The following is a 26,512-nucleotide window of genomic DNA, read 5'->3' as shown; positions in this document are numbered from 1 at the left end:
TCGCTATGTACGACACCATTCACCCTCGAAAATTGCAGCTGCAGTTGAGAAGTGCAGCTTCTGCTATTGCCGTCAGTTGGTGAAGCTCCGAGAGCACGAAACGCCGCAATGCTTACGGCAACGCTCATCCCCGCCATGCATATGGAAGAGTCAGCATGAAATAGTTTTCTATTTTCGTGTTTTAAGTAAAAAGGCCCAAGCTATTGGCGGGTTGCATCACAATTCTACTTGCGCAACGTTCTTTGCACACACTTTATAGTGCATTTAACAAAACAACCTGCAATCACCCGGAGAATAAGTTAGGGCTTTGTAATATAGCCTTTAGGTGACCAAGATGGCTTGTTGGCTCCATGTGCAATGTGGAACAAGGATACACCATAGAGAAAGAAATTTCAACAAGAGCGGACACTCCCATAGAGCCCAGCGGCCGAATTGACTGCAGCACACCAAGCGGATGTTGTTGACTTCTTCCGGTTTCGGTTTTGGGCTCGCGCGTTTTGAACTTCAGTTGGTGCACGCCGCGCCGGCTCCGCTGCTCGGCGCGGCATTTTTTTTTTCGCTTCTGCTGAACCTCGCGTGGTCTTCGCGTGGAATCGTTTCATTATTAAGTAGAAATGATTGCGATTGACCTTTACAAGACTGCACCGAATCTGTCAGGTGCAATTTCATAAAGAAAACGAAAGACGTCTTCTGAAATGATGAAATATTTATTTTGCTCTATATAAATGCTCGTTCCGCGCTTCTTCTGCATTCATCCAAAGTTGTGGCACCAGGTAAGCAGCAGTCGTTGCCGTACGATGCTCCACCGGATGCCATCAGCTGAAAGGAAGTAAATTACAAGCACGTATCATTTTGGTATATTCACCTAACAGGAGTATTTCGTGTAGAGGCGAAACGTGCGTAAGTGGTGAATGAGCGGCATTACAGATAAATTCACTTTTACGTGCATTTCGCAGCAAGGACTCTTCCCAAACAATGCCCTAAAATCTGAACATCCGATTTTCAAGCACCCCCCTATTGAAAATCCCAGCATTGCCCATCATGAATTTTATGCTGGGCATGTTGGAAAATGTGCTGGGCATGATGGAAAACATGGTGGTTATGGTGGAATTCATCGTGGGTATAATGGGTGGATGGTGGGTACAGTCGTAGATGGTGGGATGTATTGGTGGGATACATACTGGGTGACTTGTCTCAATGGTGGGCGGGCTGGGTGAATGGTGGGTGTAGTGGGTGGATGGTGGGATGACTACTGGGTGACCTGTCTAAATGGTGGGTGAATGCTGGGCGTGCTGGGAGGATGGTGGGTACATACTGGGTGAACTGTGGGAATGGTGGGTGAATGATGGATGTGCTGGGTGAATACTGCATGTACGTACTGGGTGAAATGTAAATGGTGTGCATGCTGGGTGAATGGTGGGTGTACTCGGTGGTTCGTGAAACACACAGTGCAGAAAAATTTTGCTTTATAGTAAGATTTCTACAGCTTGATTGCTATGATATTTCAACCACACTAGAGGCATTTTACTGTCAAGCAGGAACAGGGCACTTACTGAAGAAGGCAAAGAAGACAAAATTAGTCACAATGTGACGTCATGTCCCACTTTGAAAACACAACCTGATGAATATTGTTACGTAGGAAGACACGGAAGAAACGCTATTTACAAGTATATTTACAAGGCAATACGCCGCAGTTGACCAAGAGGCAACAGCCCGCGCTAGCTTCCAAACGTCGTCTTCGTCTTCTTCCTTCTCGGCTCTTCGTCATTGGGAATACTACCCCGTAGCACTACCCCCGGCGGCAAAAGCGCCGTCCCGGAGCGACTAAAGGCTGGACTCTGAAGCAGTGTAGTAGGTCTTGAGCCTACTGACGTTCACGACATCACTAGACGCCAGAGTAGATGACGAGGTTGAGCTCACAGGAGCAATTTCATAAGTCACAGGCGTCACCTGGCGCAGCACGCGGTAGGGCCCTGTGTATCGCGGAAGGAGCTTTTCGGAAAGTCCAACGTCACGACAGGGCGACCACAGGAGCACGAGTGCACCAGGCGAAAATTGTACGTCACGGTGGCGGGCGTTGTACTGACGCTGCTGCGTGGTTTGCGAGTCCGTCAGTCGAGCACGGGCAAGCTGGCGTGCATGATCGGCGAGGGCGATGGCGTCGCGCGCATACTCGGTTGTTGAGGTCGCAGCAGGAGGAAGTACCGTGTCAAGGGGCAAGGTCGGTTCGCGACCGTAGAGTAGATAAAATGGAGAAAATCCGGCGGTGTCGTGCCGGGAAGAATTGTAAGCGAAGGTGACGTAAGGAAGGGCAACGTCCCAGTCGTGGTGGTCCTTCGAAACGTACTTGGACAGCATGTCGGTAAGAGTACGGTTTAAGCGCTCTGTCAGGCCATTGGTTTGAGGATGGTATGAGGTAGTCAGCTTGTGTTGAATAGAGCAGGAACGCACAATGTCGGCGATAACTTTCGAGAGGAAGTTACGACCACGGTCAGTAAGCAGCTGTCGCGGGGCGCCATGCACTAAGATAATGTCACGCAAGAGAAAGTCCGCGACGTCAGTGGCGCAACTGGTAGGTAGAGCCCGCGTGATAGCGTATCGGGTGGCGTAATCAGTTGCGACGGCTACCCATTTGTTCTCAGAGGATGACGTGGGAAAGGGACCGAGGAGGTCTAATCCAACACGAAAAAACGGTTCCACAGGGACGGTGATCGGCTGGAGGTGACCGGAAGGTAGCACCTGAGGCATTTTCCGACGCTGGCAGGGATCACAGGCAGCAACATAGCGTCGGATGGAGCGAGCAAGACCAGGCCAATAGAAGCGGCGGCGGACGCGGTCGTACGTGCGGGTTACGCCAAGATGTCCTGCAGTGGGTGCGTCATGCATCTGAAAGAGCACAGTCTGTCGTAGATGTTTTGGCACGACAAGAAGAAGATCAGGGCCATCAGGGAGGAAGCTCCTTCGGTACAGGATGCCGCCCTGGAGGACATATCGGCGAACGGATGCGTCGGTAAGTGTAGAGCGCAGACGCTCGATGAGTACTCGCAGCGATAGGTCTCGGTACTGCTCATCGGCGATGTTAGCGAAGGCAGACACAGAGAAAATGCCGTCGGCGGTACTACTGTCGGCGTCGTCAGGCTCGTCTACCGGGTAGCGAGAAAGGCAGTCAGCGTCCTTGTGTAGTCGGCCAGATTTATAGGTGACAGAGAACGAATATTCTTGGAGGCGTAAGGCCCAGCGACCAAGTCTTCCTGAAGGGTCTTTCAATGAGCATAACCAACAAAGCGCGTGATGGTCTGTGATGACGGAAAAGGGTCGGCCGTATAAGTATGGGCGGAACTAAAAAATTAAAAATTGAGAGACCTCTTTAAGAAAATGTAAATTTCTTAGTAAAAAAAGTATTAAAAAATGTTTCCTCAACCGGGATTCGAACTTGGGACCTTAGGATCACGAGCCTACCATCTTACCACTGCACCACGACACTTTTTTTTTCTTTCATGGTATTTATTACAGTAGCAAGAACCCGATATTCACCAGTTGTGCATAGTCAGAGAATGGAGAGCACACTGACAGTCACTCAGAGAAAAGGCATCGTTCATACTGTGGGTAGAAATGTGGTTTCACTTTAGAAGGGTGGTAAGGATAGGCACCTCACCAAAATGGGGTACCAGTCCGGCTGGGTATCAAGTCCATCATAAACCACTGCACCACGACACTGTCACGTTTTAGCGTGCATTTTGGCTATGTCAACAGTAAAAACCGCTCTCTGCGTTTCTGTTTACATTTGTATTTTAAAAGCCAAGATGCGGGTTCCCTCCACCGCGTCAGCTGCCGCATCTGTAGAAGAGCACAAGTGTTGTTACCATCGACAGGTAGTACATCGTGGAGTGATAGAACATCGCTTTTGCTGTACAATATGCATATTGAATAAGAAATTCGGAAATAGACAACGGTGACCGGGGACATAGTTAGGGTTGTTACTGCTAATTTCGACAGTTGTCTCTCGCTCTTTACACTTTTGAGCGCGCACATAATTCGTGTGCTCAACGCAAAATAGCTACATAAACACTCGTGGATGAGTCTTCATTCTGACAGCATACTGGCTTCTCACGGCCGCGCTGTACCAGATTAATGAGACTCGAGCGAGACAGGTTTTCACGCAACTTTGTGGAACAACCGAAAACTTCTTTTCCGCTTCGCATAAGCTTGTGCAATAATTCTGGGAAATTAACTAATGTGACAGTGTAACCGCACATATAAGTCCACAGGCTTGTGTGCCACATCTTACCAAATAAAACAAAACGGATACGCAGCCATTCCCGCAGATGGTATGACTTTGATCAGCGGCCGATTTTGAGGAGGCGGGTAGGTGCCGCGTCGTCACGGCACAATTATAACAATTGGCCACGTCGAGTTTAATACCGGTGTCGGTGCTATCAGCATTGCCGGCTTGAGAGAAGCACGGTTGAATACCGCGAAAGAGAAAAGTACAGTGCACACCACCGATGCGAAACTGACAAACAATTTTAAAGGGCAGCGACGGAAAGCGCTTCTGTTGCGACTTCAGGACTCTTGGCCGTCGCGACCGGATGTTTCTGTTGCGACGTCAGAATATCTGTCGTAATGTCAGAGTCGCTGTCATGATAGAAAGCTGTTGTTCCGACTTCAGAACTCTTGTTGTCGCGACAGAACGTTTCTGTTGCGACTTCAGAGATCTTGGTCTTCGCGACAGAATGCTTCTGTTGCGACATCAGACTTTCTGTCGTAACGTCAGGAATGTCTGTCAACTACGGAAACGTGAGGAACTTCTATCGTACAACAGAAATTTCTCTAGTTGCGACATGAATTCCTGTTGTCTTTTTCAACTGGTACCTTGTGGATTCTATCGCAGACGCAAGTAAATCACAAAGCTAATGAAGAAACACTGAATAAAACCGTGCATAAGCAGCCGCGTCTATTCGCTGGAATGCACGGTAGCACTTGGCTGCGAGCATATTGTACACCGCCGCACATTTCTGGCACCCACCACATAGGACACATTCACGCGGCAGAGATATGCGGTTTTTTCCAGGAATATTCGTGGGCCGCAGGATAAATACAGAAGGCATGGACAACAGGAGCGCAATACGCACACATTCACCACACCAACACGAAAGCAATGCGGGTGACACGGGTGTAACCCGCGCCAACCGAGTGCTTAATCCTCGTAGATTTGATGCTTTCTGACTGAATAAGTTACAACGCGCACGGAAACATCGCACACTGGACGTGTACCTCCGAGATCATGTCAACAATTTCTAATGCTACAGTAGAGGGTGACGAAAGCAACAAGTCGTTTAAAACGAAGTGACGGCGCAGGTAGCACGGGTCAATGCACGGGCAGTAGCGCAAGGCGTTGTGGGTGGGCATGGATGGGCTTCAAAACAGCTGCAAGTAGGTGGCAAACTTTCCGGAAGGGCGCAAAGACTTGGCTCGCCAGCCTCGACCAGGCACGGCGGAGCGCACAAGCCAGTGGAGTTCTGGGCTAGGGGCTCCACCCCCTCGCTTTCCACACCGTTTTTTTTTCTTTTTTACTAAACCTTTTTATACATATTTCTTCAAATTACAGCCCAGAGAAGGCTTCCTAAGAATGGCATACGCGAATCTCGAAGGCCACCTTTTTACTGCCCGCATGCGGCGGAAGCTCCTGGAAATCGAAAATACGTCATAGAATTTCTTTCTGCGCTAAAGTATAGCGGATAATATAAACTGTGCGATGGTTGTTTATGTACTGCAACATTTATATGCAGTTCGGTGCAACAAGGCACAAAGCGAGTGTGTGCTGGTTATTATTTTAGTCATCGCGGAGGCCAACCAAACTCCCAAGTTCACAGGTGGCGCCACCCACCACCCCATTTCAAAGTCGTTGCTCATAGTATCCATCCACCAGTCTTGTTCCCTTGTTTACACAAGGTCGATTCAAATAGGTCACGAAGCTTCGGGCGAAAAGCGGTTCAGTACAGATTGTCACCGACATCAGCATGGGGGGTTATGGGAGCAGCGATTGAAGCGCGACTATGTTTGGAGGGAACAAACATTGGGAAAGAAAAACGCGTTTTTTAATCCAAACGAGACACGGTTAGATTCATTCAACGAAAATAAAATTCCTAGACAATTTTATACATTCTTGACGAGTTAAGAAAATACAAGTTTAATTTTATTATTATTAATAAATGCATTTCTTTTAAGCGCCCATCACTACAGGGGGCGTTGACGCCATTATCACTTGCAATGCAATGCACGTCTTGAAATGGGCAGAAAGGCGCAGTGTTGGACAACAGGTGCACCTGTTGAAATACGCCCCCCTCGCAGTTTGTGCTTTCTTGCTTGTCAAAGTTTGTCTGAATTTGGTGACGCGGGTAGCTTCATTGCTTCTTAATCTGCTCAGTCAAATGTAGTGAGTTACGACCGCCAGATAATTGTGTGGTTGTTTTCGTGCGACCGCGCTGGCCGACGGGCTTGGCATCCAACAATAGGATCAGCACTCTACACCTAAAGCTTTCGTCGGCCTCCAAAGAAAGTATGTTCTGTGCAGGGATGCGATTTCGACAACCGAACAGCCGGCCTTTTCCTGAATCGCTTTCCACGCTGAAAGCTCGAAACGCCCATCAAGTCGAATGGCAGGGCATATGAATATATAGCTCCAAAGGAAGAACAAGAAAACAAATTTCGCACCTTCGAAAACAAAATGTCGTCACTTCTGCTTTTAATGGACGTGGCGTCACATTATTTTTTGTTCCGCCGGAAGTGTTCCCACCACATACAGATGGCGCTAAGCCCCATGGACCGCCGATGGACCACCATGTTTTGAACGTATGGGCTCCTATGGAAGCTTCGCTACCATGGTTTACATGTGCTGTCGGTCGTACGAGTTGCTACGATGTGTTTGTTTGATCGTGTTTTTGCGTTTGGTGTAATGAATTGTGACTTAGTTCGCGTGCACAAAAGTGCCAGAAGATAGCTTGTGTCTCGCTGCAAACTCGCGGTATGCGTGGTACGCCAGGCAAACGTGGACCAACGATTTTCTTGCCATGGAGTGCGTTCCCTTTGTCTGTGGTGGTTGTGGAGAGTTCGGTGGACGCCGCAAAGAAATGATGCGCATTATTAGCGTTCCGCAGGTCGTCCACTACGCAACTGCACGTATGCGGGACTAACTCTGCAGCTCCGGCAACTTGGAGGGCGCTTTTCGACCGCATCGTACCATTTAAAAGGTGAGTACAGGCATGCTGTGCTTGCTTCTCGTGTGTGCCTAGAGTGCCCTGCGGGCGCAAGAAATCGAACTCCCACGACGACATTGACTGTGCCGATGCTTGCTGAGCGTTGGTTGACATAATTTGCTTGCGCAAGTTTATTGGCTCAATGCTAAATTTAAAGTCTTGGTGAGCGCTTCCTTCCGGTGAGAGGGATTAGGTTCGGCAACAGTCCTCATTTGCGCGAGCTGCCACTTTTCTGCTGAAGTTGGATAATAAAGACTCATCTGCCTCTTTACCTATTCTTAGTGCAATGACGTTTCCTCTCTTACTTATGCTTCGAGGTTGTAAATGTCTGTCTACGCGGTTGTTGGTTTGTGAGCAGTTATTGGGAAAAAGTATAAACACCATGCAAGTGATCTTTCGCGCGACAGCGACGCGATGTAGATGGCTGTCGCGCTCGCTCGTTCCCAACAAGTCGTACCCCATGCGAGTGGTCTTGCGCGCGACAGAGACGCGATGTAGATGGCTGTCGCGCTAGCTCGTTCCCTACAAGTCGTACCCCATGCGAGCGGTCTTGCGCGCGACAGAGACGCGATGTAGATGGCTGTCGCGCTAGCTCGTTCCTTACAAGTCGTACCCTATGCGAGCGACGACATTGAGAGCCGTCTCCCCGGTGTTGCCGGTATGAGGGCAGCAAATACGCGCCAAAAGTGTGCATTATTAATTTAGTTTGCTGTGTTTTACTCAAAGGAGCAGCGTAAAACATTTCTTTAAAGTCTTGCAGTAGGTTCTTAACCTTGCACGTATGAAAATAGTCGTTTGCTTGTTCCGTGCAACAAGCGGTAGTACTCGACTGATGTAGTACATCCAGTTCCGGCTTCGCGCTATTGTCTGTTCGCTCATAGCACTTCTGGGCGACGAGCGACGAATTCTAGATTTCCAGAACCAGGCGACAAAGAACGCGCGATATGTTCGCGCGACGGCCCGTTTTCTCGCTCAAAGCCTTCGCGCGTCGCCGTTGCGCACAAAATTTCCCTCATAGGGTTCGGGCAAAAAAATTTAAGCAATTGCGGCTTGCTACTACTACAGCTTACGTTTTGAGACAAGGTGTTTTGACATAACTAGAGATGACAAGGGAAAGTTGCTTAACCGATAGAAAAAAAAATGAATTGTTACGTAAACAAACATTTGTTTGTAATGTACTGTAGCTGTAGGTCTTAAAAATTTTATTGTCATGAAGAGGTCCCTATTATCACAACATTCATCAGTAACTTTGACCTTGTGCTTTGTTCCCACCCTGCAGTGGCGCAAACATTGTTTTTGTGACTTTTTCTGTGCTCCTTGCATGTGTTCACAATGACTTCTTTAAAGTGCCACTGCTATAAGTTAACACAGAACCTATCTTGCAGTGGCAAGGCCGTGACCAACAACAGTGTCCACGTCAGGGAGGAGCTATGGCTGCAGCAGCGCTGTGTGTAATCGGATGGTCTGGTCAGGTATGACTGAAGTGTATGTGTTTGCAAAAGTAGGATCTCGGTATCATTCGTCAATAAGTTTATGGACATATTACTCAGCAGTGCTTACTAAATAGGCTAAATATCTGCTCAACTTTATTCAACTTGCTGCTTATTTGTGTTTGTACACATTATGTACACATTACCTTGTTCACTTTAAAGCTAGATCTAACATGTCTTGAGGTATATTTTTTCTTGCATCAATCACTTCGCTGCGCGTTACATTTTATTTTGCTTAGTACACATTATATCTACCTCTTGTTATTTTGTTTTATTGATTTGAAACTTTCCTGTGTCATAGCTTTTATATCCACTTTTTTTTTTCGTTTAGGCTACACGCTTGTGCAGTTTCTGCACACGTAAGGATTAAAAGTGTAATGGGCCAAATATGTCACAGGTCTAAGTACGCAGCATGCTTACCATTGTTTAACATTGGTATTACAATTATTGTGAGGGTTACTTGTACGAACAAGACTAATTGAAAAAAGTTGGACAAGACAGTGCACTAGACTTCAACTTACAAGCTTTATTCAGAAAACACGCAATGAGGCCCCACCTTATGCTCAAAAATATCTGCAGACACATGCATAAATAAATGTGCCACATGGGAGGAAACCAAATGCACAACAAAGCCAATACCGCCCACCACAACAAGCCATTACAAAGCATTCAGCAGGTTCTTCTCAAGGTACAACAAACACTCCTTTATCAGTGAGTTCCAGTGAAGGAGTGCTTACACATTCATCAACAGCCTTTGAAATGCCAAACACCAAATATTTCCTTATCTACCTGCCTGCCAAACCATCTGAACACTTGCTTGTTTCGAAAACACAGGTAGCATTTACGAGCACATCTTCGGCACTGGTCAGCCAAACGGGCAGTGCCTGCTAGAGCGTTTACAGCGTTCCGGTGCTCCTTAAGCCTCTCATTCAAGAACCTGCCCTTTTGTCCAATACAGTACTTTCTACAGGGAAGTGAAATCCTGTATACCACCCCCACATTGCAGTTAAAAAAGTGGATGACATGCTCCTTAGTGCATGTACCCTGATTCCCGGCGTTGCTTACCAAACTGCACATTCTTGCGAGCTCTAGTGGTGCTGAAGAAAACACCTACACTGCACTGGTTTCCCACGTTGTTTAGGTGGTGGGACACCCCATGTACAGATGGCACAGCCACAGGGTGCCCACTGGGACGTGCGTTATTGCACCGAGCAGCTGCCAGATCTGTTTTTACCTCTTTAATGAGGCTCCCACTAATTGACACCAAGGTGTTATTGAGATACCCGGCCCTACATAAATGGCTCGCTTGTTGCTGAGCGCTGCAGGAAACCTGGTGCACAAGATTTAACCAGAACAGCTCTCGGGCAGCTAGGAGCTATGCATCCTTTAACATGGAGTATGCCAAACGGTAGTCGAGCAAGGGCTTCTTTTTCCTAAGAGAGTATATATAATAAAGGAAAGTATGATTTAAAATTATACGAATATCGAATGATTGCAGGCGATCATCTTCTGGCAACTCATGTGTGAACTTGAGTCCTACTGAACACTGTTCGAAAACACCCACAATGTTTTTAACAGCAAAGACAGCACAACAAGAAAGTCATTGGCACTACCACATTGCCCACTGGACGTGCAGTAACGCATGTCCCAGTGGTAGCCGTGCAGCGCTGCCATACGTACACAGGGTGTCTCACCGCCTAGAAGAAAGGTGGCGAACAAGTTTGGTGTAGGCATCTTTTCAGCACCGCTAACGCTCACAAGAATATGCAAGTTGGTAAACATTGCCGGGCGTCAAGGTACATGCACTAAGGAGCATGTCACCTGCTTTGTTAACTGAAATGTAGTAGTGGTATACTACATTTCACTTCCCTGTGGAAAGTGGTATATTGAACAAACAGGTGCCTGAATGAGTGGCTTGGGGAGTACCGGAACGCTATAAATGCTCTCACAGGCGCTGGCTACTTGGCTGATCACTGTTAAAGTACCCATAAATGCTCCCCATGTTTTTATAACACACCAGTGCTCAGTCAGTTTGCCAGGCAGTTATATAGGGAAATGTTTGGGGTGTTTTGCATTTCGAAAGCTGCTGATGAATGCATAAGCACTCCATCACTGGTACCAGCTGATAAATAAGTGTTGTGTCTTCAGAAAAATCTGGTGAATGCTTTGTAATGGCTTCTTGTGGATGCTTATCAGCTTCTATGTGCATTTCGTTATCCCCCTATGTGGCACATTCGTTTATGCATCTGTCTCCACATTAACTGAGCATGCGGTGGCCTGTTTGCGTGTTTCTTCTGAATAAAGCTTGTCAGTTGAAGTCTACCGCTTTGGCTAGTCCGACCTTTATTCCATACACCTTGTTTGTGCTAGTAACTATGTCACAGGAGCTGTGTCAACGCCAACTATAGCCTAACCTTCTCCATTAATTTCACAATTATTTCTCAAGTTCCCAGAACAATGGACACGAGCTTGAATTTCTTTAAATGGTACATGAAGGCCAGTATTCACTGTGCTGTAAGTACTACAGCAGTGAGGAGTTTTCTAGTAAGCTTGCTTTCTTTCTCTACATTTTTTTTATATTCTTCTTAAGCTATACCCATTCATGCAAGTAGGCATTGTGGCAGAGTCTGTGTCCAGTTGCATCGTTTTTGACTTTGTCTATACTGCATAGACCACATAGTTGGTACATAGTTCAGTCTATTGATGCACTATCATTAAATAAGCATGCAGCTTTGCACATGCAAGATTGCCTGCTCGCTATTGCTAAAGCATTTGCTGGTTATTGCTATGTTGCTCATCAAGTGAACTTGATTTCAACAGCACCACACAGAACATCTGCTTGGCAGTGGTGTAATTTTAATAGTGATTATCAGCCAACAAGCTCTAAGTCTACAGCTGTCCAGAAATAATTCTATTAGTTTGGGTCTCTCCACATATTTGGTTAGCACAGTGGGCAGTTTTCTATTTATTCTGCTTGGTGCTGTTCAGGTGAGAATATTTCCAACTAGCAAGTACAAAGTGTAATGCTGTCAAACGCCTTTGATTACTGGGCAAATGAAAGCATTGTACGTAATCCAAAAAGTATTTTTCACAAAATACTAGTGTCATGAACAAGCATCATATGCACTGCAACTCATGGTTTTATGTTGGTATGCAGGTATTTCAAGTTAAGGGTGCTTGTGCATGTATTTTCCACATATTAGCTAATGCTTTAGCTATATGAAACTGCCTGTGTTCTGGCTGCTGAAGTCAAACTTGTGGTTGATGAACCTGCTTGTTTTTGCGTTGCACTTACATTTCTGTTGTTTCTTAAGGGTTGTAGCCATGTGACAACTGATGTATTGCAGCAATGTCAAAGGTAGCTTCCACCCATTATTGCTACAGTGTGCCAACAGACACCTGTCGCCATATTTGTGCATTTTCTGAGAACCAGCCGTATCCTCTAGGTGAAATTTGTAGTGTCGTTTTGAGTTTGCCAGTGAGTTCATATAACTCTTGAGGACAAAATTTACACAGTGAAGGAAGGGAGACCATACAACATGACCAGTGATGACTGAATATTTCGATAGAAGGAATAAAATTAACACTGAATGTGTGCTTATATTGTGCACAAGTTCCTTCAGAAGGAAAATGTGAGTTGTAATACAAAGGTGAAAAATCACAATAAACAGTATTTGCGTAAAAAAAAGGTGAATAGTCAGACTAATTTCTATCCCTTGTCATCTAGAAAGGACGCCTTTTTTCATGATTCGTAATGGGGGCTTGCTCACACGTCTTGTGGTATGCCTCTCTGATTTCTCTTGTCAATTTTTCACCGTGGGTGGAAATAGATAAACTAATTTAATCTGGCTCAAGTCCTATCGCGGCAATGCACAGCCAAGTCAGACCAGCATGCCGGTCTTCTCAGTAAAATGTGGTGATTTCTTTGGTACATATTTAGTTCCTGGCCTGTCAGCTTCCTAACATTAGAATGCAGTACACTGCCCCTAACACGCACTAGAAATATTTCGTGGTATGTTTAACCAAGCGTACCTCGCTTGCCTGCTCGCTTTTCTCAGTTCACTTGTGGATTGTGCTGCATACCTGCCTACTTTATTTTTTCGCTCGAAATATGTGTGCATAGCATTCCACAAGCACCTTGAGAAAGGCGTCCAGACAAGGGAGATTTGTATAAATTACCACTAAATGTCTTGTGTCCGTCATTAGTAGTGTAGTCTATGCCTCTGTTCATGTGTATGTTTGGTCAAATGTACAGGGTCGTCAACTCTTGGCACGAACACGACTCAGCGTGACCACGCCCGGCGGAGTGCCAGCGTGCATGGCGCAGGGGGGATGTGGAGCTTCGTGTCATCTGCTAAAGTGCGGGAGCACGCCATGCTTTAGCGGATGACACACGACATGAAGTCCCACCTCTAAGCCCCTGTGCGCCTGCGCCGCTTAGCTCCGTTGCACAGCCATGCCATGCGCGCTGGCAATCCGCGGAGTTCGGCCACTCTGCACCATCTTCGTACTAAGAATGGACGGTCTTGTACATGGGGCAGACTGGCCGGTGTATAAGCATGTGCCCAGGAGAGCACCATTATTCACTCAAGGGACAAGCATGCTCATCCCACTTGACAATGCATAGACACAACTGGTGATGTACGCCAGATTTAGATTGTTCATCTCTTTTGTTTACTTAAGGCAACCGATTGATCAACAATATCACTGAGGCATACCATTTAAAAAAGAGGGACATCTGTCAGCCAGTGCTCATTATAATTGCATTACAAAGAGGAATACTCTCTAAATGACACAGAATAGTGATCACTCTGTGCTCATTTGTTCTATTTTTATGCAAGTACTGTTTATCATGATTTTATACATTTGTATTGCAACTTGTGCCCTTTGTTTTAAAAGATCGCTTGTGCAGTGCAAGGGCACACGCAGTATAAATATTATCTTTAATTTTTGCATCAAAATTAATGTTGAATTGGTAGTTTTCGTGTCTTGTTGTCTTCTTTCTGTCCCTTGTGTCACTCAAAAAATAAACATTAACGTACACCAACTTACTTAATTACTTGCCCGTCAGTGTTGATAAACATGAAATGTTGTTTTCAGCCAGAATATTCTTACCATTTCTCATTTCCGGTCAGCATAGTGCTAATCCTTTGGCTTTTTATAAAGCGTGCTAATGAGTACTTCTGATTAATGCAAAAGTTAGTTCTAGTTGGTGGTAGCTGAACTTGGACATCATGACAAGTGCAAGGGCGCACACACACACAAAGAGACACAGTCTGAACGGGCGCTAGACATCAACTGAAGGGCTTAATGACAAAAAGCAGCAACGCACATATTGAGCAAAAACCTACAAAAAGATGTAGAAGGTGCAATTGTCCCTAAAGAGAATTCCGCTGCCGCTCTACTAGCGCTGTACTGTTACAACAAACATTTCAAACCTGGTCGCAGTAAAAGGAGCGTGCACACCGAGTTCTGAAGTTTGAAGTTGTGACGGGACTTGGCGCATTCATCGCTGCAGTTTAGTCATGACGAAAATATAACTGCTGAGATCAGTGAGTGGTGCGAGTGGTTTTCAGAGCCCACAAAAGAATTCACTTGTTTTCAACCATGCAAGGGTAATCATACTTTCAAGGCATGTCTCCAGTGTTCTTTAGAACAAGGCCATGTAGTGTGTGATGGTGGTGGATTTTGGAGACTGGCGCACGTAGGTCTCTAGGTAATATGTGCTGCACTGTTCTCCGTGTGACACTGCAATCTTGGAGGCCTTGACGTCACTCGTTCTTGCACTGTTCTCTGCATGGTGGTGCGCCTATTTGAATCAATTGTTTCGCTTTCTCTGTTAATTTCATTATTGCAAGGTTAGACTGTACGAGATATGAGTGTTTGCTGCCCTTAAAATGGAAAAATTTTATTAGTTTATACCTTTACACAAAAATGAATTTCTTGGTGAGGTTGGGTTTAACCCCAGTTTCTTTTAAAACTTGTTCGAGGGGCAGAAATTGGAAATTATAGAGTTGCATCAGAAATTGACGGACCTAATTAACCTATATCATATTGTTTTATACAAGTGCGTTTTAGTGTTAAGAATACTGCTCAGGAAAAAAACACTTCATATCTATTGCAGGTACAGATTGGTGTGGGATTTGTGATGCCACTCAACAAGTGGCATCACATATTCAAGTCTGCTTCTGACGGAAAGTGCCCATTAGAGGTGGCATGGCACCTGCGGACACCAGTGCAAGCAGGTGAAAGCAGCCTGACTGGACAGGCCTGCCGAACAATGTGCCGCGCATCTGGGAAGCTTCCGGCAACACCGGAGAAAGTGGTTGCTTTGAAAAGTAAGTCAACAGTCACCTCATTTAAGAAACATAACTGCGTATCTGCAAGTTATCTGAATGAGTTAGCATTACATGATGTATACAGAGCGACAAGAAATGCCAAAGCAAGAATGAGGCAAGTGCCTATATATTATATGTTTTTCTTCTGCTGTATATGCACTGTGTCTCTACACACAATTTAAATGTCTGTGCGTATGAAAAGCAGCACAAGATAATTTCGGGATATGGATCTGGCGAAAACCGCCCACAAAGCTTCCCCCATAATCAGTTTCAATTAAAAACAATCAAGAAAGTCGGGTGGCTACACGAGCGGTTAATTTTGACAGGACCTTAACAGCTTGCATTCACCTGCTGCTCATTGTCTTAACAGAAGTGAACATTTAAGCACCTCATTGTCTTTGAAATTTCTAATGTAGACTTGGCATGCGTTATTGTAGCTTTTCACGCTTCAGCTTTCATTTCACTTTTTTGAAATAATGCTTCTCAAGAAAATTGGGTTCCGACACAGCTTGGCAAATTGTATGGTCTAAAAGAAGCTTTTTAAACCACTGCCTTCTTAAGTGTTGACTGTGGTCACCTGATGTGCTGCTTTACAATCTGCAGCGTTCACAGCCATGCAATTTCAAAACACTATTCTCATTATTGGGATGTAAAGTTATAAACAGGGATAAAGTGCCTCAGAAAGGGTAGCCAACGTTTCGTTAGGAAGACCTATCTTCTCAAAGGCTGCCTCGTCATCCTCGGCATGTTAGTTTTAAAGTGTTAGTGGAGTGACGTCACATGCAGTTGTCGGGAGTGGCTGGTTGTAAAGGGAGAGACTTGAAGGAGAATGAGCGCAGTCACCTGATGTCTGTAAGCATGATTCCTAAGACGTAGGAACAATAGTGGGAGTGGGAAGGCGGGGAGAAAATGATAAAAAAGAGACACCAAGAGGGAAAGAAAGAACAAGAAAAGAAAAAGAAGGGCAAAGGAAGGTGTTGGGGAAGCAAGAGGTTAGGGAGCATTCAGGGGTGTCTTTGGCAGCATGTTCTTGTGACTTTAACCCTTTACTGCACCTTGTTGCATATATGCAACATACCGATAAACGGCCATAAAAACAAAATCTAAGTTCATTTGGTTCTTCCTGTACACGATGTTGCATTTCTGCAACAATAGTTTGAAAAACGCGTCTTTATTTTCTGCTCTCTGTGTTCATTCTGCGCAACTATTGCCAAACAAATATGGTGGACGCTGCTCGCGCCAGCACGTAGCTATACAGGTAAGTTTTGCCAGTTATAAACGCCTTTCTGAACGAAATAACCTGTGGAAAAAAAATGTTAAGCTGTGCTATACATCCTCCTAATCGTTTAGATGGCAAAAACATTATTTTCTCGCAATAGTTTATTTCTCGCGACGGAAAGTTACTACGTTGCGTATTTGCAACAACGTGCTCACTGGGTTTGATTTTTGTTCTGGAACTAGAAATGGATCCTAAACGTTATTATTGCCGAGCAATTCCGTCAGATAGCCAAGACAGCGAACTTTCCGGGAGTGGCGACGACCCCGAGTGTAAGGCTGTTTGGATTTATCGTGTGTGAAATGTGTTGCCTGGTGGAATGCCCGAATTTTTTTATCGGGGTGAGCGCGCGCGCGCTCTGCTGTCTCGCATCGTTACGGCTTCACCCTTATGTCTGTGCTAGTGGCCTGGCCTGCTAGGTAGGCCTGGCCTGCTGGACAGCCCAGGCCTACCTAGCGAGCAAGAAATGAAAAAAAGGAAGAGGATATTTTGAAGAGAGGGTTGCGGTTGTGGATGGAATTGAGCTGTCATGCACAAGGTAGCAAGATACCCGAGCAGTGGCTTTGCTCTCTTCATTTGTTGGAACAAAGCCTGCTACAAGTGGATCAAGGTATAATCGTAAAAAAAAAAGAGCAGAGTGAGATACTATGCCCTGCAGTGATCACCATCTACAATAAGCACATGGGAGGCGTCGGCCTTTTGAACTCCCTCATCTCCATTTACTGTCCCTACTAGAGGTCGAAAAAATATTATTTTCCTGGTTTTCTGCACATTCTTGACTTGACAGCTGTAAATGCTTGGTTCCTTTACAAGAGGAACGTCATGAAAAAACGCGATCAGTACACTGAAAGGCTACTTCCGTTGGCTGAGTTCAGGATGGACCTGGCTGCATCACTCTGCAAGGCTGGGAAGACGGCGCTGAAAAAGCGAGGTAGGCCTAGCAATGAGTCAGTAGGACAAGCCTCTGAGGAGAAGAAAAAAAGGGACCATCAACTACAACTCAGGATGTCAGGCTAGACCATGTATTATTTCTCAACAAGAATATCTGCCTCAGTGCTCATTATTTTCATCGCTTTCCTGAGGTTGGTCACTGGGTTCTTTGCAGCAAGAAGCGGCAGCGCTGCAAGCTTCCTGGCTGCACAGGAATCTGCATGAGCTACTGCGTTAAATGTGGAGTGCATCTCTGTTCCACAAACAAGAGCAATTGCTTTTTTGTGTACCACACTACAAAATGAGTCCACCATTTCTCATTACTTACTGATTACTGCTCATGGTATAGAACCAACCTTTTCAAGCAAGCAAGTGAAATAGCTTTCTATTGTACCATGTGTTCCCCCTTGCTGATTGTCATGTAAATAAATGTGACAGTTTGAAACACAATAACCCGGGCTTTCCTCAACATTTTCTTTATGTGCACGTTGTTGCAAATATGCAACGTACCCTTTTTCTGCCAATACAAACTGTAAAAGTCCACTGAACATATTTTTTTTATTATTACAACTATTGTTATGGTTCCCTGCAACGACATGAATAATTTTATGGCAAAAGAAAAAATTGTGCAGTAAAGGGTTAAAGGAGCCGGTGAGGCGGTCAGTGCTCGAGTAACAAAAACAACCCGAAAAGACATTAGTTGAAAGAATGACTTGAGTAGCATAGCAGCAATGCGTCGGATAATTTAGAAGGAGTTAAGATGGCAGCAAGGAGTCCGGAACGCAGTCCATAGGGCAGCTGGAAGGCAGCGGCATGGTCTTTCTAGGGACGTTAGTCCCAGTAGCTCAACGTACGTGTCGTCACAGCGGTACACAGAAGTGGCGATACCCTGTGTGGCTGAGGCACCGAAGAAGGTATCCTGGCGCCTGGGACTTTGGAGTGTGTTGATGAGGGTGTTTCGAAAAAATATAATAAAGAACAGACAAATATGGGGGTGAACTGAAACTGGAATAACAAATAAGAGGGTGGCATGAGCAAAAGCGGGCGGAAGCAAATGTACATGGGAAAACATATTTATGCGAACATATTTATGAGGATTCTACAGACTTCCTATTGCGCTCCACTGATAGGCCCCACACATACCTACGATACATAGACGACACATTCATAAAAATATTGATAAAATATTGATAAAAATATGATATATGATAAATGATAAAATATTATCATAATATATTATTATTATTATGATAATTATATTATTATATATGATATGATAAAATATTATCATAATATTGATAAAAGGAAGCTGGACTCGTTGTTGCAAGGCTACGACTGGAAATCTTTCCTAGCAGAAGTTCCTGCCAGTCACCTGTATAAATCTTTTATTGCCGTTTATACGCAGGCAGTGCACTCTTGCAAACACGTAGTCGTCCTAAAGCAACGAAAGCCGAAATGCCCGTGGATAAATGGAAATGCTCTAACCGCGTTAGCTGAAAAAGAACTAGCCTGGGCGCGTTGTCGGCGCTCACCTAATAATCAGTATCTTCGTGAAGCTTATAAGATGGCTCGCAATAAAGTCACTGCTGTGCTTAGAGGTGCCAGGCGACAGCACTTCCAAGGTAAATTTTCTGAATTTAGAAAAAACCCGTCCAAGACTTGGTCTGTGGTTAACGAATTAAGGGGTCGTCCCCGGAAAGGCCCATACCAAACTATTGCGAAGAATTTCGGTCCACCATCTATAACGTTAGCAGACCAATTTAATTCCTTTTTCTCGTCTACTGCAGCAAGCTTGTCCGGTAATACGGCTAGTTATTGTATGCCACAATCGGTAGTTGACTCTGCTTTCCTACCTGAGTGTACCGAGGATGATATTCGCTACATCTTATTTAACTTAAAACAGCACAAGTCGGTTGGATTAGATGGTGTATCTGTGGACGTCCTTCGCAGAAATTTTGAGGCCCTGAAGAATGTTCTTTTAGCAATTATAAATAACATTATAACCACGAAAGAAATACCGCCTGGCCTCAAGGAAGCGCTTGTAGTTCCTCTCTTCAAAAGCGGACAGGTCAATGTTGTCACAAACTACAGGCCAATTTCGATACTTTCGTGCATTGCTCTTATACTTGAAAAGCATATTTTTCACGTAATGCAGAGCTTCATTGACGCGCACAACATAATGTCGCCTAATCAGTACGGATTTACTTGTGGGCGTGGTACTAGATTAGCATTAGATGAATTAACCGATTTCCTTAATAGTACTCTTGAAATTAGTGCATTCGCTTGTGCATTATTTCTAGACGTATCAAAAGCTTTTGACTCCGTCAACCATGAAATTTTACTTTGTAAACTTCATAGCTATGGCTTCAGAGGGCCTTTTCTAACTTTCCTTAAGAATTATTTGCACGGTCGAATTCAAGTAGTAGTTCTCGGAAATATTAAAAGCAAACCTAGACAGTTGAGCGCTGGAGTTCCCCAAGGGTCGATTTTAGCTCCCCTTTTATTCAACTTGTACGTTAATGATCTCAGTCAAGCAATTTTTCGCTGTCGTGTGTTTCAATACGCAGATGACACGCTTTTAGTATCTCGTCACACTAATTACCATCAAGCCGTGGCTGAATTACAAACTGACACTACAAATGTTATCAGTTGGTACCGTAAAAACTTAATTTCTATTAACCAGAATAAAACTAAATTAGTATGTTTTCACGATCCACTGAAATCTATTCCTGTCATCACTCCACTGTTTCTTCATTCTCCTCTGTGTAACAATTGCTCTTGCTCTCCTATTCCATACCTCTCAAGTGTCAATTATCTCGGTGTTCATTTCGATTCTAACATGTCCTGGAACACTCACATGGCTAACGTTTGTGAAAGGCTGCGCAAAATAGCCTGCCTACTGCATTCTATTAAAGCACTATGCCCAATTTACGTAAGGAAAACAATAGCACATGCATTAGCGTACAGTGTGCTAAGATATGGAATCTGTTCTTTTTATTTCTGTTCAGTGTTTTGGCGCAATAAAGTTGATTCTTTACTAAAATCCATAATTCGGGCGGTGATGTATGGTGTGCACATTACTAACAATTCCAGTCTTTTTTCATGCTCGCACATGCCCTCGTTCAGGCTGTTATTCAAAGAAACGGTAATCCTTTTGTATATATGGAACAATGAGTTCTGCCTCCCGTATGTCCCCGCCAGAGCATTACGTACACGTGACCGCTTTACCTTACCAAGAGTAAGGACAAGATATGGCAAACGTGTCCGTGCCTTCTATGTACCTGATGTATTAAATGACCTGCCAGATAAAGTTTTATCTTCCAGCACACGGAAAGAAGTTAAATCTTATATTTTTTATTTGTATGTGTAATTTGGTTTCTTTTCTTCCTTTCTTTCTTTCTTTCTTTAGTTTTATTTTTGAGTTTTGTACATAACTGATTTACTGTGCCGCTCCCTGGCTTGCTCCATTCTGCCGAGCGCTGCCCCACAAGCCCATTGTTGGCTTGGGCAGGCTCGTATTTGTATGTAATTTTCGAAATAAATAAATCATTTATATATATTTATATATATAATATGGTGACATGGTCAAGACAGCCTAGATAAATATGTAGGATTTCTAAATTCTTTTCACCCAACAATAAAATTCACATCAAAATCTTCAATGGAGCGCATAAACATTCTGGACACAACAATATACATTGCCACTGGGACACTAATGACAATGCTGTATGGAAACCTTTGACAAACAACAGTACCTAGAATATACAAGCCACCATCAAGCCACATTGCAAAGAAGGCATCTTTAAAGGCCAAGCACATGGCTACGTCACATGTGTGTTGAAAACCAAGACTACATAGATAGACTTGATCACCTTAAAGAAACCCTATCAAACGGGAACCACCCAAAGAGTGCCCTTCAGAAAGCCTGCACCAATGCAACCAAACCTGACTGAGCCGAGGTGCTCAAGCCCCACCCTAAGATCACAAGAACAGCGCCTCTTCTTACTACTAAATTCTCAAACACACTCCCAAACATGAACAACATCCTCAATAAATACTACCCAATTCTCGCCAGCAACCAGAAACAAGATTTTTCCCGCCCTGCCCAGAGTAGTCTTGAGATGCAACACTATAATATTAAGGATATTCTTGTACGTGCCAAACTAAAAACAACAACGTAGTTGGGAACCAGTCCCTGTGGCTGCCCGGGTGCTCTACATGCAAACACATTTAATCTACTACTACAGTAATAAGAACAGCATCAAATTACTCAAACAAGGTAATTTTGAGTTTCATCTGCACATCAAGCAATGTAGTCTACTGTCTAGAATGTGCCACTTGTAGCAAATAATACATAGGTGAGACAGGACAAAAAATTCATAAAAGACTGAACGGTCATCGCGCAGATACAAAACAATTTACCTAAAGCAGTAGCCAGCCACTTCAATGAACATGTCATATGTGACAAAGCAAGGCTCTATAGACTACAAATTTCCGCTCACCTCGCTAGAGGAAATATATGGAATCATACCTCATACACAAGTTTAAATGCCTACATCCAATGGAAATCAATTTACCACATAGCAACTTAGAATCTTTAAAAACTTTAGAGCTGTAACTTAAATCGGAAAGCCTCATGTCATCAACCAAGGCACAAAACACATTGTGCCACCACCTAAACATAATTCTTAACCTCACCTATTCCACCGTTTCTAATTTTTACCTGCTTACTACTCAATTTATTATATTCTTTCATGTTTTAATGTTTATATCAACTGTACGACCCCTTTTCCCATGTACACCTGCCTCCGCCCGCTTTTGTTCATGTAACCCTCCTATTTGTTATTCCACTTTCTGTTCCCCCCTTTTGTCTGTTTTCTATCATATTTTTTTAACACCCTCACCACCACAATCCAAAATCCCAGATGCCAGGATACCTTTTTCTGCGCATCAGTCACAGAGGGTATCACCAGCTCTATATACTACTGTGACGACACCTGCGTTGAGCTACTGAGGCTGACATCCCTAAAACACCATGCTTCTTCCTGCCAGCTACCACATCCATTGCATCCCAGACTCCTTGTCGCCATCTTAATTTCTTCAACATTACCCGACGCGTTGCTGCTACGCTACTCAAGTCATTCTTTCAACTGATCTTTTGGGGTGTTTTTTGTTACTCGCACACTGACCGCCTGACCAGTTCTAAAACGGCAGAAACATGCCGCCAATGACACTCCTGAATGCTCCCTAACCCCTCACTTCCTTAACACGCTCCCATGCCCGTCTTTTTCTTGCCTTTCTTTTTTTGCCTCTTGGCATGTCTTTTTTTCTCCTTTTCTTTCGTTTCTTTTCTCGCCGCCTTCCTATCCTCACGGTCTTGTGCCCTCGTCTTAGGAACCATGCTTACAGACGTCAGACGACAGCGCTCATTCTCTTTAAAGCCTCTCCCTTTACAACCAGCTGCCACTGACAACAACTGCACGTGACGTCACCCTACTAGTCCTTTAAAACTAACATGCCAAGGCTGACCAGGCCACTTTTGACGAAGATAGCTCCTATCGAAACGTTGGCCAGCCTTTCTGACGCACCTCATCCGTGTTTATAACCTTCATACCACAGTGTGCTATTCCATCTGTCAGCCGCTTTCTTGATTTTAGATGTTCTGATTATTGAAGTTTGTAAGACATGGCCTATCAGCACTTTCGGCATACTTTCAGTGATCTCATTTTATTTGAGCATAAGAATGAGGAAAGAACTGCTACACAAAGAAAGCACCTCATACATTATTCGCATGTACGCTCTGATCTGCATAGCTGATCTTGTTCTACGCAAAGCATCCTAAAATTTTCATGCCTCTCTTCGGTGCCAAGAAAAGCAAGGTGCTGGGCATCATGCGGAATTCCAGCGATTTCCGCCAGCCTGGATTAGAAAGGACTGTATAGTGTGGCTGTAACTGGCATTCTTCTGCCAAGATTCAATTGTTTTATGGATCAAAGTACCAGGTACTCTTGTAGTCGCATCAACACTCTGCCGAAGATTTCATTTCCTACAGAAATATGCTTTTTTTTAAACAGACGAGCATGAAAGATTGCTCTGTATTACGTTAAGATGCTTCTTTAGGCTTTTTTACATTGAAGATGTAGGTTAGCTTAGCAAAGTAGCAATATGGAGATTGAAAAGTAGAAAAAAAATGGCAGATCCCATGCCCTGTGAGAATCGATGTACACGAAGCACACATTGTTTGCATTGATTGACAATAATTAACGGTGATGTTAGTAGCAAGTTTGTAATTTTTTCAGCGTTTAGTCTGTTTGTCTGCATAGTCCGCAGAACACACAGAGAGATGTGTTTGCTTGAGGTGTTGTTGCGAGTCATTGTTCATAATCTCTGAGAGGGAATTGAGCGTTGTCATTGCCTCACATGGCGCAGCGCATCATGGCAGAAATATTAAACTTTAATTGAATTATGAGGCTGTGCATACTTCAATTAGGTATTGTAATTGTATGTATACATAAGTTCGCGGTCTGCACTACATTTCACTGCATAGCGAAGACGCTCCTGTTCTGTGTGACACTTCTTTCAAGTCTGGGTGTCCTCGACGTCGAGTGCACGCCTTGCTGGCGGGTGTTAATGGGCTCCTTCTACATACATGGCCAACACACTGTTGATATTCCAGCTCAAAGCGCTCTCTTCAGACTAAGGACGATTCTAATGTTTACACTATCACAGCCCAGCATCTGCATTTTTCTCGCATAAAAATTAAAACCAGCACAGTACGTGCAATACACCCTAACGGTGAAATGCTGGGGCAGCAGCGCCGTTCAGGATGTGCAGAGGTGAGCGCCATCTGGTAATGTTGCAAGAAATCCAACGGCATGCATGACAAGACCATAGCAGCTGCAGCGCCCGTAATGTTGGGAGAAGAGGCAAAAAAAGCTTCACTTTAAAACATTAGTTGCCATCATTTGCAGCTAAATAAAGCTTGCAAGCCAGCCATTATACAGCTTTTACATGAAATCTTTTATGCCTATATGGCAAATGCTAAAGTTACGACTTCCTCACCAACCGCATGAGCAACAAGTAAACCTAACAAATGATAGAATGGACAAATCAGACAGCTTGCACCTTGCAGCTCTCCTGCATGCGTTAGAGACAGTGTAGCCAAATTGTGGTTCTCCGAATTTGACTGGAATTTGGGTGGTCGAAGAGCAGACAAATTATGCAAAATCAGAAGCCAAATATCCACCCCATGAGGCTTTGAGTACAGCTCCCATGTGTCTAAATTTTGCAGTTAAGCCAACCTCCAGATGAGAAGAGGCGTGGCTTTGGCAAAAAACATACAAAAATTCCATGTAAATCTGCAAAACAATGTGATGCATGTGTATGCATTCTCACTGCAAATAAACCTGTGCCGGCTTGCGCCCTGGGTAGCATGTTTGTGTGTGACATTTGCTGCATTTTGTTATCTGAAACTTTTTTTGAAGTGATAAGAGCAGATTTTCTTCATTCACTTATTGCTGGAAATCATTGGAAAAACAATTTACTTATATATTTATTGCACTCTCCTTTTAGACTGCCTGGAGAAATACATAAGTGACCATCCAATGATGCCACCTACACCACATCCGGAGAACCACCTTGCTTCCCTGCGAAAGCACCTTTGGAGCTTTCTTTTACACAAGCAGGACGCCAGGGCAAGCGAGTGGAAAAGTAAATACAGTACAAGTCCAGTGATGCTTTTTCAATAAAGTGTGATGATATGCTACATAGTATGGTACTTTACAGATTGATTCGTTATGGCATGAAAATAGCCTCATCTTGGCAACATGTATATACAGACTGTACACTTCATAAGACTCAACATCACATATAAAGATAGCCCGTCATGAGCTTCCGTATAGCAATGGCTGCTCCTTCAATTCATCACACAACTTGCCTTTGACGTGCTGCGCCCACGATGGTATCCAACCAACTGCCCACCGTGCCACCCATCACCCACCGTGCCACCCATCACCCACCGTGCCGCCCAGCACCCGCTGTGCCCAGCAACCAGCATGCTGCCCAGCACCCACCATGCCACCCGTCACCCACCATGTCACCCAGCACCCACCGTGCCACCCGTCACCCGGCATGCCACCCAGCACCCACCGTGCCACCCGTCACCCGGCATGCCACCCATCACCATAATCCACCATGATGATGGATGATGGATTCCACTATGCCCAGCATCGGGCAAATTTTCAATAGGGTGGGCTTTGCTCACATTTGAACTAGTGCAAATACCCTGCCCCTCATTTGCATAGAAAAGTTACCTTGGGTTGCCCCCCCCCCCCGAGAAAATCCTGCGTACGTGCCTGCTTACTTACGCTTCATTTCTTCCTCTTGTAGACTATGTATATGCGATGTGATGTGAGCTGGCGCAGTCGAGCAGTAGACGACCTGGCGCAACAAGTCTCGAACGGAAACGCAGATCTTTTTTTCACCGTCAAGTTGGCCCCGCGAAATGCAGACGGCTCTGCCATTCCTCCACTAGCCGCCATCGCAGGACGCATGGGCTTCTACGGCGTCTTCGCTACCATATTACATATATCTTGGCTAACTAATGTCACAGTGATAACGGGCACCAAGTATTGGCGCTCTGCATCCACTCACCTCCTCTCTGTTTCGTTGCTTTCCAAGGTACCCTCGTCCCTTTCCTTCTGCCCAAGATGTTGATGTCAAATTTTCGCGCCGGGCGGAACGCAAGTCCAACAACGAGCGCGTTGAGCGCCCCTTTAGATATCAAACTATATGGCTGCATGACACGATCTGGATGTTGTCAGCCTTTGTAAAGGTATATCACTGTGGAGCGTTTTTCTTTTGCAACTACAGCGTGTAAACATACCATCATGCGGCTTCCAGGAGTACTGTCACGGAAGTAACCCGTCACTTTTGCACTAGCGGATATAAATATGATGCCAGCGCGCTGTTTGACCGTACCTGTATTACAGGGGCGTAGCCAGCGAGGGGGGGGGGGCTTATGGGGCTTCACTGCCCCCCCCCCCCCCAACATTTTTTCGTGCTGGCCATGCACCGCCGACCAAAGCGACCCCCGGCGCCGGAAATGATTCAGGATTTCTGTCGGGCATTCAGCATTCTGTCTGCCGGGCCAAAGCTTAAAGGTTTCGCCAATTTCTATGCGCGAGAATTTTCCATCGCGTATTCGCCTTCCAAGGGAAAAGT

General features: G+C 44.8%; 1 protein-coding gene, 1 long non-coding RNA gene and 1 pseudogene across 2 annotated transcripts in view; 2 read left to right on the top strand and 1 right to left on the bottom strand.

Moving 5' to 3' along the window:
* LOC139051845 (uncharacterized protein DDB_G0283697-like) overlaps positions 1-26,512 on the bottom strand; it is a 154,224-nt gene that overhangs the window by 82,537 nt on the left and 45,175 nt on the right. The gene's annotated exons all lie outside the window — the stretch shown is intronic.
* On the top strand, positions 6,891-25,055 carry LOC135916411 (uncharacterized). The gene is made up of 4 exons (XR_010568927.2): positions 6,891-7,250; positions 8,642-8,728; positions 14,871-15,084; positions 24,863-25,055. It is a non-coding gene; the product is annotated as an uncharacterized lncRNA (long non-coding RNA).
* On the top strand, positions 16,737-17,595 carry LOC139051871 (piggyBac transposable element-derived protein 2-like; annotated as a pseudogene).

This window comes from Dermacentor albipictus, unplaced genomic scaffold, assembly GCF_038994185.2.
Source record: "Dermacentor albipictus isolate Rhodes 1998 colony unplaced genomic scaffold, USDA_Dalb.pri_finalv2 scaffold_15, whole genome shotgun sequence".
In the NCBI taxonomy this organism is placed as follows: domain Eukaryota; kingdom Metazoa; phylum Arthropoda; class Arachnida; order Ixodida; family Ixodidae; genus Dermacentor; species Dermacentor albipictus.
Note: the sequence above shows the minus strand (reverse complement) of the source record. Positions and strands in the feature narration are given on the sequence as shown.